The following is a 14,285-nucleotide window of genomic DNA, read 5'->3' on the forward strand; positions in this document are numbered from 1 at the left end:
CCTCTGGGAATACTATACTCTATCTGTGAAAACATATTCTAATCCTTACCCACCCCCCCATCTCTTTGTATTACCAGGGATCATGCTAAACTGCCCTTTAATCTGTCACCCCCCAGCACGCCCAGTGATCAATGGTGCCTCCACGTGAAGCCTCACTGTTCCTTTTTTTTTTATCATAATCCTTTTTTTTTAACATCTTTATTGGAGTATAATTGCTTTACAATAACAAAGTGAATCAGCTATACGTATACATGTCCCCATATCCCCTCCCTCTTGCGTCTCCCTCCCACCCTCCCTATCCCACCCCTCTAGGTGGTCACAAAGCACCGAGCTGATCTCCCTGTGCTACGCTATCCTCACTGTTCCTTGACTGGAGCATGCAGACGACTCCTCAAGGCTTAGCCCCCTTGCAGTTGGGCATGGCCGTGTGACTAGTCCTGACCATTAGGCTGGGAGGAGGAGGGAGTGTCTTTTCCGGGAGAAAGCACAGAAAAACCCCATGGGACCCTCCAGGGTGATGAGGGGCAGCTTTTACTCCAATGGGCTTCTAAGTGGCTGTGTGGGCAGAGCCTCCTGCCGACCGAGGGGAGCACGTAACAGGAGCAGGAAATGAAGGTTGCTGCGTTAAACCCCGGAGCTTGGGGGTTGCTTGTTTCTACAGCATCCTGATGAATCCAGAGACTTTAGCTGGCATTGCTTCTAAGCCACCTGGACCAGGTATTGTCCCTATAAATGTTCTGCACCTTCTCCAAGAAGCTCTGTTTTCCGACCCTGCGGAAGGACACAAAAATTTAGTTGCACAGATAGAAAACTTCTCCAGGAGGTGCCTCTTCTACCTCAAGAAACACCACCTTCTTCTGGCCCGCCTCACACGCCCCTCTGCCGTTCTTCCCAAACACGTTCGTGAGCATCCTGGAAAGACAGTCGGCTGGGCATCCCTGTGCAGCTCTCTTCCAGGACGCTCCTCCCAGGTAGCTCATACCCAGAAACCAGCTCCCTCGGGAAACTAACCTGTCCTTAGCTGGCTCCCCGCCAGCCCACGCACTGAATTCAATTCACAGCCCACTTGTCTGCAAAGCAGACTGAGACTCGCCTCGGTACCTAAGGAGAGACGCTCCGTTCTCCCTCAGTTCATAAGCAAACACCTGTATTTCTGTATTTCTCTCTCCTCTACCAAGGAAGGAATCAGCTGCTTTCCACTGGGAGCGAGAAGCGGAAATCTGAAATGCAGTCCCGAGGTCACAGGGATGATCTCACACATCGTATCGTCCACTCCAACGCAGGCAGTTCCTGGGTACATGCTTCCACCTAAAACTCTTCCATGCTCCACTTCTGAGTTTCCAGGGTTTCCTTGTCTGCCAGTTTAAGCCTGCTCCCTCCTGTTATTTTTAGATTTGGTTTTACTCCTTATAAAGGGCCAGGGGTGGGGATGGGGAGAACATTTTTTCTTTTTCATTGGGAGCAGATGACAAAAGACAAGTCAGTCATGGGGATAACAGGAGTCGCACTGTCTCTGTCCATTCCCGCCACCAGCTGCCACTGAGCAGAAAAGCAGCCACGCTAATCCAGTCTCCTCTGCCTTTTCTAGAAGATATGCATTATCTAAGCAGGTGCCTACTGAGATTCCATTGGAAAATGGCATATGGTGTTCCCTTTCCATTCCTGCTCGCAGAATTATTGCATCTTAGAGCTGGTAGGGAGCATCTGTGATTGTCTTCATGTTACCAGGGAGGAGCCCGGGGCAAAGGGAGGCCAAGAGAGGTGACCGAGAAGGTCTAGCCTCTTGAGGTCTCTCCAGTTCCACCTTGCAAACACTGAGCCTATCTGCTGAATCCACGTTTCTCTGCTGCTAATAATCAACATAGAGCAAGAGCTCCTTTCAGGGAGGGACCCCTGCCTTGTATTTTCTGTTGCTCAGGCCTCAGGAACTTGCCCAGGCAGGTCATGGTTCAGGGCGAAGCACTCGGCTTTCACTCATTCTCCCATGCACACTTCTTGTTGTTTACCTCCTTTCCAATGACTTTTTTTTGTCTCTCAATCAAATGTAGCCTTGTGCATACTCTGTAAGCCTGGATATTTGTTTGCTTGCCTGTTTCTTGACTCAAAGATAGTTTAATTCCAGATATTCTTACAAGACTTCATTTAGATTCAAAGCCCCATTATTAAATGTGTTTACAGTTGAGATGTCCCAATACTGGATGTAATAATTCAAAAGTCATGGTCTGTGTGCTCAGGTAAGTCACGCGGAACAAGCACAGTACTTGTGGTCATAGCATGGAATGCAGTTTGCTACTGTCAGACTCTTGCCTTCCTTCCTTGTTTCCCCAAATGTAAGAAGAAGGCCATGGGGCGGGTGTGACCAGATGACATCACTTACAGGTTTTCCGCGGGATTGAGCCAGGGAAGGCCTGGTGAGGACAACCTCCGTTTCCTGTCCTACAGCTGATGGAAAAGGCGTGCGTTCTGGAATCTCTGTGCTGCACACCAGGAAAATTAGGACACTCGATTGCAAAAGACAGAAACCCTTGAGCGAAAGGGCAAACTTATTGGAAGGCTCACATCCCCGTCTGGGGTCTGGGAAGGGCAGGGAGGCCGCTGGACGTCAGAGGCGGTGGGGGCGGGGCCCAGGGCCTCACAGCCCCCATGTGCTGTCTTTCCCTCCCTCTTGCTCTGAGTCAGCATGATTTCTCCCAGGCAGGCTTTGTCCATGGAGTGCAACCACGACCTCTTCCTCATCCCCAGTTTAAACACTGGGGAGAGGTTAGCTCCCTGTCCCCAGTTCCAGCTGCAAAACCCCCAGGGAATGATTAAGTTGGTCTGCCGAGGGTCAGGTGCCTCCCCCCACGCCTGGGTACTGCGGGCCTTTCTCAGATGAGGAGAAATCATAGCCAGCCCCGCAGCTACCTTGATTCACTTCCACCGCCACATGTGGCGATGGGCAAATTCCTTAGCTTCCCTGAGCCTTGCTTTCTTCCCTGTAAAATGAAAAATTAGTTTTTTTGGGGGGGAGGCAAAAATAATCGCTTCTTCAAAGAGCTGTTGATCGTTTTACATAGACAATCAATGTCAGTGGCTGGTGCAGGGTCTGGTGTATATGAAGCATCAATAAATATTCATTTTCTTTCAAGGTGAGTCTTAAAGTCAAGGAAGAAGTCAGTACATTAAAATGGAGAGGAGAATTATTTGGAGCACAGGGAACCAAATGGGAAATGCTATACAATTCAGAGTAAGAGGCACTACAGGCGTCGTTAAAAGGAGGGTAATTGAGTCTTAAATCATTCCTACCCTTAAATCAGACACAAGATCTGTATTCTAGAAAAAGGGGAGCCAGCATTAGCTATCAGGAACCTGGAATGTCAAGCGGATCAATCCATCTGTAGTTTGTGAGACATTCTCTGCTATCCAGGGGAAGATTATTTCAGTCAAGTAACATTTTAGGGCCAACATAGAAAGAATTGTAAAAGGTTTGGATTTGTATGAACTCCGAGGAGTAGAAGCTGCCTTTGCTCACATTCCCTTTATAACCTTTTGGAGTCAGGCCAATGAACGGACCCAGCTGTGCAGTAGGATAATTTGAATTTACTACAAGTTCTACAAAAATATACCCTGTGTTGTCTTCCCTCATACATTTCATCCTTAAGTTTTGTTGTTTTTTTTTTTTTTGCGGTACGCGGGCCTCTCATTGCCGTGGCCTCTCCCTTCGCGGAGCACGGGCTCCGGACGCGCAGGCCCAGTGGCCATGGCTCACGGGCCCAGCCGCTCCGCGGCATGTGGGATCTTCCCGGACCGGGGCACGAACCCACGTCCCCTGCATCGGCAGGCTTAACCACTGCGCCACCAGGGAAGCCCTCATCCTTAAGTTTTATGAGAGGAAAAATAGACTTCATATTAAACATTTCTTAGGTACAATTACTACACCAGTGCACCAATGGAGCACTGAAATCAATAGATTGTAAAATTTCCAGTTTTCCCAAAGCTTAGAGAATTTGGTACACCTAAGATTTGGTGGTTTTTGCATTTGAATCAATTTAACTCACACCAGTATCTGCTCTTGATAAAATACTATGAAATTTAACATCTTCCTGGTGGCACAAGATCAAACTCTATCCCCTGTCCCTACCCTTCATCCCTTTCTTCCATAGTCTCCATGTCATCTGCTCCCCCAGTTTGTAAATGACCATGACGTCTGACAACTCACTAGAATTCACCCACCCCAGGACACACTTGTGGTGTGTGGCGTCCTGCACAGTTCAATCTCCACACCTGTCAGGTTCATCCCACCCCCCCTTGAGCTTTAACTCAGCCCAGAGCCTGGCCCTAAGACCCAGCCCCTCAATGAAAGCATCCCTTACTGTCCCAGCACAAGGCACATTCTCCTCCCAGCTCTTACTTAACAGCATCAGTACTTTGATCTTAATCAAAGGCTGCCTGGTGTTGCAATTTCATCTTTATGTGCCTATGTCTGGGACCTTGCTGTGTACTTGTTCCCTGGTACCCAGCACAATGCCGATACACGGTTGAGGCTCCATAAATACATGCATGCGTGAATGAGTGAGTGAATGGAATGCTTTTCTACACAACTTGGCATTTAAGTCTTTGGGAATTGAGGTCTATGTCATATTTAGGTCTAAAGACAGCAGATTTTGGCTCAACCCTGTCAATTTCTCTTATAACAAATTGTCTCATGGATCTGGAGAAGCTAAGATCAGCATATGGAGATAGAGTGAAACAGGGGGCCGTGAGGGATGAGCTGTGGGCAGGCACAGATGTGGGGATGGTGACACAGGATGGGGCAAACATCCCCAATCCTTGTCCAAGAACCACGTGACCTGCATTCTGCCCCTGGTCAATCACGAAAAAGCAGGTTCTGTGATCTAGGGCAAGTCACTGAATCTTCCTGAGCCCAAGAAAATTCATAGACATCTACCAATGTGTAAATTCCTCCTCTTCATTGGCAGAACAAATTCCAGCACCCATTTGAAAATCTAAGTCATGGACCCACTGTCAACCTGGCAGGAGACTTGCTACCCCAGGAGAAAATCATATGCAGGCCTGAGGGCTGCTGGGATAATCATGACAATGTGGGCAGGCCATCAAGATCACTGACAGGTGACCTTCATATTTAAGGATCAGCTATCCCCTCTCCCTTGACACACTGGACACCTGAGCATCCCCCTACACCAGAAACCAGATCGGCTAGAAGAGGAGGAAGGGGGAGAAACTCCCAACGTTTGAGCATTTACCAGTAAGACCCTGAATTAACTGTTTTAAAGCAGAAAAAGAGATATCAGTCTTCAGTTTTCAATTAAAAATTTTTCCCCATCCCCTAAATCATCTGTGAGATGGGGTTCGAAAATAAGTTGAGGCAGGGCTTCCCTGGTGGCGCAGTGGTTGAGAGACCGCCTGCCCATGCAGGGGACGCGGGTTCGTGCCCCGGTCCGGGAGGATCCCACATGCCGCGGAGCGGCTGGGCCCGTGAGCCATGGCCGCTGGGCCTGTGCGTCCGGAGCCTGTGCTCCGTGACGGGAGAGGCCACGGCAGTGAGAGGTCCGCGTACCGCAAAAAAAAAAAAAAAAAAAAAAGTTGAGGTAAGTTACATTCTATACAGGAAAGCCCTATAATGCTGAGCAATGTTCCACAATAGACCCGCTGCTTTAGCTGAGTCATTCTATACCATCCATTAGGAGATCCAGTACTAACTCAGCCCAAGGCTGAGCTTGGGATGAAAAGAGGGGGAAGTCCTAAAACACTTTTAGTGTTTTTTTATAAATATATTTATTACATTTTTTAAAAAAATTATCAGCCAAACCACCGGCAACTCCAAAACTCCAAACTCAAATATTTATTTTTCTAACATAGGCTTGTGGGTCTCCTTCTTCACTTCATGTTGCTTTAAGGCTGCATTTCCAAACCTCCCCAAAGATAAGAGCCATTAGATGCCTGTTAACAAAACTAAGCCCAAACCCCTCCCTGGACAGTCAGGTACGGCAAGCTGGGGCAGGACCCAAGATCCTGTGTTCCTTAACAGGTGCCCAGGAAAGGAGGGAAAACACTGCTTTAAGGCAGTGGTTCTCAAAGCGTGGTCACTGGACCAGCAGCAACAGTGTCACTTTGGAACTTGTTACAAATGCAAATTCTCCTCCACCCGCAACACACGCACATCTACTGAGTCAGAAGGTCTGGGCGTAGGGCCCAGTGATTTGGATTTTACCAAGCTCCCCAGATCATTCTGATGCACACTAAAGTTTGAGAACAATTGCCGTCAGGAAAGGATAAACAGGGAATGACGAAAGTTTATTACAACTAAATGCCACACATGGATCCACACCCCACCCACACCCAGGAACCCAACAAGAATTCACCTGTATCCCTGTGTCCGACATGGCGTGAGGTTGCTCTGACAATGGTTCCCAGACCTCGCTGTATGTTAGAATCTCCTGGGGAGATTTGAAAGCTCCCGCTGTCCACAGGGCTCCCCGTATGGATCAAATCAGAACACTGGGATGGGAGCCAAGCACCAGTACTGGTTTCGGATACTCAGGTGATTCCAGTGTGCAGAGAAGTTTAAGAACCACTGGCAAAGCGCTAGGCAAAGCCCCTGGGATCAGACTTGCCAGAAAAGATAACAAAATGCAGACAAGAGGCTGGATAAAATAGGGCAGGCCCAGCAGGGAGACTATCCTTTATGGAATAAAATGACTAGAAGCTGCATCCCAGGAGTCACTGGAGAATTGAAAACACACTCTCATCATCTTGAATGTTCATCCAGAGTCAGCGAAAAGTGGATAGGTCAGAACAAGAAGGATGAAGCTTCCCCTCCCCCTCCCCTTTGACCCTTTTCTGAACACACGTAGCACTATTAGCATTTTAATTAACATCTGACTCCCTAGTAGGGCTTGGTAAATAGCTACTGAGCAAGACTGGGTCCCTGGGTGCAGAATGTTGGTGGCAATGAGGAGGAAGAAGAGGAGGGGGAGGGAAGGAAAAGGGCAGCAGGAGGAAGAGAGCTAATGTTCTTGAGAGGTTCCCATGTGCCAAGCTCCAGGCCCCAGTCATTTTCTTATCTCCCTTTTGCAGAGGGCGACCTGAAGCCAGGGCAGGGTAAGAACTTGCCCCTGGTCACAGCTGTGAGTAGCAGAAGTTCTCACCAGTCAAGATGTGAAGGCTGCTGAGGGATCAAGGATGCCAAGGGACAGGAAAGAGACTCGAAGAGGGCAGACAGAGGATACTTGAGGCTCACTGGGGCCAGATCTGTGACACAGTGACACTTTACAAATTAACCTTACCATCCGGTTTAGTCTAGGCATGACATTCTGGATCATGGGGGGGCGAAGGGAGGCTTCCCGTGGGGTCCAGAGCAGCTGGGGTGAGGGAGAGGGCTTGGCACAGGGGCTTGGGGCAGGGGCATCTACCAATGGGCACAGATAGATTTCCACATTCAAGCAGCCAGTACACACATGAGTGTGTGCCAGCAAAAGATGAATCCTGGTTTAACCCAGTGCGGACACAGAGCATAAGGTTTTTTGTGGTTTAGGAGATTTAAATTTTTAAAAAGCCCTTTGGCATCCTCCTTAACCCATCTTTAATTAGGTCCCAGATGTCCCAACTGGGCCTCGAGCACAAGCGCATCCAACTGCATCCAAGAGAACACGGCTCCCCTCCCTCCACCGGAAGGCCATCCTGGGGGCTCTGATTGGAACTTGAGGTAAATAGTCATTGCATGTGAAGAACTAGTAGGTAGAGTGGTAGGGAGAGGCGGGGGAGAGATTCATGAAACATTACCCAGATTTATCTCAACTTTCACATTCGCTCGGAAAACACACCCAAAACATAACAAGTAGGAGCAGCTAGCTCATTGCTTCAATGTTGCAAGCTTCCAGTCTGCTAGGCATGGGTATCACAGTTTTGTCATCCAGCTGGGAGGGAAGGTGACTGAGAGGAGGGAGGGGCGAGGCCCACAGGCGGGTCAGAGGATTATGACAGAGCTGGGAGTCTCGGGAGATTTCAGTGAAAACAAATCACAGGTTTGCCACTTCAGAGATGTTAACCAAATTATGGCACAAAAATTCCTCAAGAAAAATGTGGACTGAAATGTATTGTTTCTGCAATGCTCTGGCAATCGTTTTGCACAGGTTTAAGAAAATCAGAGCATAGAAAAAGGGGCATCCAGTGCCAGTGACCCTGGTTTGAATTTTAAGCCAAGCGTGAAACCGTCTGTCAATTGTTACAGGGTGACGGTGAAAACTGAACCACTTGGACGTAAAAGTCACCTAAAAATTAAATGTCACCACTCCGAAGATCCCAATTGACGACACAGCACTTAGAATAGTAGCAAACAGCACGTGTGGAAACTTTACCTCGTGCAAGCACGTCCTGACTATGTTCTAGATGCTGTCTCGAGTAACCAATGTGGCAACCTGTCCCCAAGTTACAAGGGAGGAACAAGGGAGGCCACACAAGTGGCACAAGGAAGAGCCAAGGGGTGACCTCAGGCAGCCTGATTCCAGAGCCCATCATTTCTTTAGAGTTATGTGCTCTTTGCTTATGCTGTAAATCAGTGACATTTCCAGGCACTGTCCTAAGCAGTTTACAGGTATTAATTCATTTAATTCTCATTGTTATGAGATACTACTCACACACTTTTCTTTTCTCTCATTCTTTCTTTTTTTCTTTTTTCTTTTTTTGACAAATGAGAAAACTGAGGCACAGAAAAGGGATATAAATTTTTCCCAGATTTCATAGTTAGTACGCAGTGGAGCCAGGGTTCAAAATTAGGTAGCCTGATTCTGGGCCTCACCAGAATGCTCCTCACCAGCCAGTAACTGCCTAAGAAACACACACATCCGTGTTGAGGAAAAGCTTTCACTGAAAGCGTGAAAGCAGGAAAAAATTCTGCTGCCTGAAATCTAATCATGGTCATGGGTGGGGAAATCCTCCACCCGACTGCCCGCATTAAGGCCGAGGGAATCATGGGAGCAGGTGATGAGCTCACCCCTTGGTGTTGCTACTGTGCGAGCCTGGGTCCCAGTTTAACATGCATAGCTTAGCCTGGGTACCTCCCTCTCGGCACAGGTGGGATGGGTCTCCACCCAGGTCAGGGCATCCCTGAACTCCTTTGTTTCTCTCATAAAGATGGTCCCTCTCTTTAGTTTCCCAAGCATGTGAATCTGCCCCAACTAGCACGTTGAGTAACCAACACTCCAGCCGTGTCAGGGAACCTAAGCTCAGACTGCTGCAGCATGCTCCAACCCAAACCCACGGGAGGAAGTGACGTCTATGGAAAGGTATACTTACTCTAGGTCCCAGCCTTGCGTTTAGATGCACCAGCAGAAAGCTGAATCCCTGCACTGTGTCACCCTCGTCCCTCGTAGAACGTCTTTCCTAGAGTTGCATTTGGATATTTTTCTGTCAACATTTACCAAAAATCCTTTGTGAAGCCGTCAAATGAAACTCTTTACAGCATCTGCCATGGGAAAATTTTTGAGGATATTGTCCACTGTATCACCCAGGCCCCAAAGGAAAAGCCCCCATAAAAAACTTTTTTTTTAAGCTGAGAAAAGCTTTACTTACCTTGAGAAAATAATATGTTTTGTCATTTCTGACCATGAAAATTATGTCCTAACTGTCCATCACTCTTTCTGTCTCTCTCATTTTTTTAAGCTTCTAGGAAGCTCAGAATCAAACTTGAAGTTGTGGGCCTTTATAGCCTATACCAGGGGCCCCCAAACCTTTTTTTTTTTAATCTCACCATCTCCATAAGGGAAAAATTTAAAGATAAATCCCTATTAGGTATAGGGATTTATCTTTAAATAAAAGATAATATAAATCATAATATACACAGAGGTTGAAGTTCATTGTTAATGAATGGGGATATAAATGCATATTTCAAAGGGTCTTCTAATAATTTCAAAATTATTTTAGCCTCTTCTTTCAGCCCCAACTAGATTATATTTACTTTTAATGAGTCTGACAAAGAGCTTGCTCAAGCAACACCAGTACCTTCTTTGCTTGAAGATAATACCAGTATGACAAGCAAAACCAGCAGTTTCTTTGCAGAAATATTTTTAAGCTACTAACCTCCTTTTGTGAGGATATACTTAAACATGGGCAATACAAACCAGAAATCCACTTAACTGGACGCATGTGTGCTGCAAGATGTCCCAGCCTGCTGCAAGCAGCCGAGCAAACAAGGAGGCTCTGGGGTTCTCCGGCTGTAGGGCGTCTGCCCAGGGTTCCTCAGACGCCTTCCAGAAGTGTCAGGAGCCAGCTGAGGGAAGCACATGACAAACACATGTTAGATGGCAGTAAATCTTAACACCTCTCATTCTAGATGAAAAACGTCTCTAACTAAACATTCTAATGTATTTTCTTCCCATACCACAAATGTTCTCATATACGCACACCTCTCTGGAGCCTACATGTACCTCTGTCTGTTTTTATCTTTTCCTGGTCCTGACCCCCTACTTATGCTTTTCCTCGCCCTCCCTCTATTTTTATTTACACTACCCATTATTTTGGCCTGCGTTCTCATTAAATCCTCTATGGAATGAGAGTGTGTGTACATTCCTACATGTTGTGAACAGAACAGATACGAGAAAGTGAATGAAAACACTTTTCCTCAATGTCCTTATTGTTATTTTAGCTGATCATATATTTGAGAATCTGTAAGTTTGGGGTTATTCCATACACCTATGTCTCCAAACATTTCAAGGCCATGTTCAAAGGAATAAATGTGAGCTGGCATTGATTATCTGCTGAAATGGAAATATTTTGGCTTTAACGAGGTGTTAAGTATCTACCTCATCAGGATTAGGTTTGATTAGGAAACCCTGAGAAAACAATGACTTTAACCCACTAGGTTTTAGCCTTTCATGTAAAAGAAGTCCAGAGAAGGGTTCTCTAGGGTTAGTCTGGCAGCTCCATGAAATTATCTGGGACGCAGCCACCTTCAGTCACTCCCAGGATGTGGTCTTCATCCCAGTGCTCTAAGAAGGCAGCTGGGGCTCCAGCCACCTCGCCCGCTTTCCAGGCTAACAGCAAGAGGAAGAGGGGAAGGGCGTGTCCCTAAGGACACACCGCAGGGGGCTCCACACCACTTCCCTCACATCTTCTCAGCCAGGACACAGTGAGACGGCAGGTGGGCGGGAAACTGAGGCACTAAAATCAGGGAGAATGGATATTGGGAGAACAGCAAGCAGTCTTGGCCACAACTGCTTTAAAATTTGAGCTTTTCATTAGCCAAGTACAGGATCCAATACTAGAATTGCATTCAACAGAATTCTAATTCTAGGCCATCAACTTATAACTGATTCCAACCTTTTCTTTTTTTTTTTTTTTCTATTCGAAGACCCATTATCCATTGTTACCCAAGGGTATTTAAAACAAGAGTCATCCCAGGAATACATTGTACATTGTAGAAGCCCTGAAACATGTCTCTGTGAATGCACAACGAATACAGACATATCGAAAGCAAACTTTTTCTGCCTAATAGAAACCACAGTAAGTATCTTCCTAAGACATTGTTTTGCATCAGGTTTTGCAAACCTGATCCTCCTTCAAATGCATTAGGAAAGTCAGCTACTTCGTGGAACCCACAGTGAATGTGAGGCAGGGATTTGGGGGTGGGGGAGACTTCCATCTTACAATGTGAATAATCACACACTAAAACATCTGTATCAGAATCTGAAATGTTCACTTATCAGATTTTCCTAAATTAATACAATCTCACAGGTGATTTTAGCAAACTAAAAGAAAGCCTCTGAAATAAACCCCAAATGTGAATCTCATCATGGGTCATCATTTCCCTTTTTAAGTCTCATCTCAGCCACTGCCGTGTGTTCTCCAGTAAAGGCCCCACTGGGAAGACAGTCAGTGGATTTTGCTACTTTCCCATCGACTTGACTTCCACAGTGGGAGATGCGGGCAGACGCTGAGTGGCGGTCTTGCTTCTGTTGCTGAACATGAGTCAAGAGAGGATTCATTGTGCGGCCACGCGCACCTCTCATCTTTCAGATGCCAAATGTTCCAAGTAGAAAAATACCTCAACTGGTCACTGAGTAGAATAAGACAGGGGGTGTTTCATCCATGAGCTCACACATCATGGGTGACATCACACTCTAACCAGGAGGGCCTGTGCAGTTTATAACTAATCAACCATCAAGCCTAAAATAGACAAACGTTCTCCTTTGCTGGGCCTCATGCCCCCTCACCAAAGCTGGAGTGCTTGCTCGCTCGAGTTTACAGGAGAAGTCCAGGAATCTGGAGAGCTCCATTAAGCTGAAGAGTAAAACACGCTGGGGGACAGGCGTTGAATTAAACTGTGTCCCTTACCAGGAATGAAACGGCCATCTCAAGAGGTGTGGTTTCCAGAAAGCTGCCACCATTGTGAGCACATTCACCGACCCATCAACATTACTTCCAACCCACAGGAGGGGAGGAAATCTCTTCCTCCGTTTTGTATTTTTCCTCCTCTGAATTTTAAGGGAAAGAGGAAAATTATAAAATCAGGAGACTGCCTATCCCCTGAGACATTTAAATTTAAGCTGGACCAAGCACTACCCCTGTATCACAGGCAACAATTTCACCCTGGCAGGGAAGTGGACTAAGTGACTTAATGGGTATTTTCCATCTCTAATTTCCATGATTAAAAGAAAGAGGTTGAGAGGGGTACATGTGGAGCCTATTGTGAGTTTGCCAATGAATCCTAATTTAGATCAAAGAGAGCCTATGTGACACTGAACCATAAACACCCTAGTGTGCGTTACTTCAAGGAAGTTGTTAGTGTGTCCCCGATGGCTATTATGGGATATAGTTGCGCTCTATAGGCTGCACCCTTTAATTACTAATATAGAAGAAAATCCCATATAAGAGGGAGGAATGTAAATGAGACCTCTGCTCTTTTGAACATTTTATGCACTTGCCAAATTAAAATTTGCTGTGGACTTTGGTTTTCCCTGAACGTTGTTGGTAGTGATCATTTGGCTCGTGGGATTAAATCTGACTTTCCAAAAACTATTTCCGATCAGTGTGCAGATTTCCAATCTTTGTGTGCACTTTGCTTAAGACATGGATCATCAGAACCAGACTGGGAACAATTTCTTTGAAGTTTTCAAAGGTAGGGAAGAAATCCTGTTTCATCCTCATCTTTCTTTGTGCCAGGCACTGTTCAGTGCAGGTTGAGAGGGCTGCCACTGAGAGAGGAGCCCAGGGGTCCAGAGGCACAATGTCACACCACACTCGTGCACTGCCCCCAAAACGTGCATGTGCTCCTGCACTTTAGGGACGTGGGTCTGGCTCAGTAAGCACGACCATGCTCAAAGATGGGGGGCTTGCTCACGCTGAGTTTTAATGCACAATTTCAGGATGAGGACAACCACAAAGGTCAACTTGAACAGCATGATTTTAATGCTACTTCCTTCCCTAGGATTCTCCTGTCCTCAGCCTTGTGTAGGGGAAAAGGATTGAGAACAACTTTGCATTTAATTGAGGAGCTGAGTGTAGGTTCACATGGATGAATGGCCCCAAGGTGAGGGACAGCCGCCCCGCCTCTCCAGGGGACTCTTCAAGACCAGCAGCCCTGTGGCTGACAGGGTCTTGGTGCTCCAGCCTGGTGTCAGGCCTGAGCCTCTGAGGTAGGAGAGCCGAGTTCAGGACATTGGACAACCAAAGACCTCCCAGCCCCACATAGTATCAATCAGCAAGAGCTCTCCCAGAGATCTCCATCTCAACGCTAAGACCCAGCTCCACCCAACGGCCAGCAAGCTCCAGTGCTGGATGCCCCACACCAAACAACTAGCAAGACAGGAACACAACCCCACCCATTAGTAGAGAGACTGCCTAAAATCAGACTAAGTTCACAGACATGCCGAAACACACCACCGGACACGGTCCTGCCCACCAGCAAGACAAGATCCAGCCTCATCCACCAGAACACAGGAACCAGTCCCCTACACCAGGAAGCCTACACAACCCACTGAACCAACCTTACCCACTGAGGGCAGACACCAAAAACAACTGGAACTATGAACCTGCAGCCTGTGAAAAGGAGACCCCAAACTTGTTTGTAAGTTAAACAAAATGAGAAGACAGAGAAATATGCAGCAGATGACAGAGCAAGGTAAAAACCCACCAGACCAAACAAATGAAGAGGAAAAAGGCAGTCTACCTGAAAAAGAATTCAGAGTAATGATAGTAAAGATGATCCAAAATCTCGGAAATAGAATGGAGAAAATACAAGAAATGTTTAACAAGGACCTAGAAGAACTAAAGAGCAAACAAACAATGAT

At 46.7% G+C, this 14,285-nt stretch overlaps 1 long non-coding RNA gene across 1 annotated transcript in view; it reads right to left on the reverse strand.

Annotated features, from left to right (window-relative positions):
- Nucleotides 1–323: 323 nt before the first annotated feature.
- The window catches only part of LOC114484241 (uncharacterized), a 17,426-nt gene continuing 3,464 nt past the window's right edge, over nucleotides 324–14,285 (reverse strand). The window contains exons 2-4 of the long non-coding RNA XR_003676907.2: nucleotides 10,135–10,267; nucleotides 9,295–9,463; nucleotides 324–771 (exon numbers count right to left, since the gene is read on the reverse strand). This is a non-coding gene — a long non-coding RNA (uncharacterized lncRNA). The remainder of the gene's footprint in view (nucleotides 772–9,294; nucleotides 9,464–10,134; nucleotides 10,268–14,285) is intronic.

The sequence above is a fragment of the Physeter macrocephalus genome, chromosome 2 (genome assembly GCF_002837175.3).
Source record: "Physeter macrocephalus isolate SW-GA chromosome 2, ASM283717v5, whole genome shotgun sequence".
NCBI lineage: Eukaryota > Metazoa > Chordata > Mammalia > Artiodactyla > Physeteridae > Physeter > Physeter macrocephalus.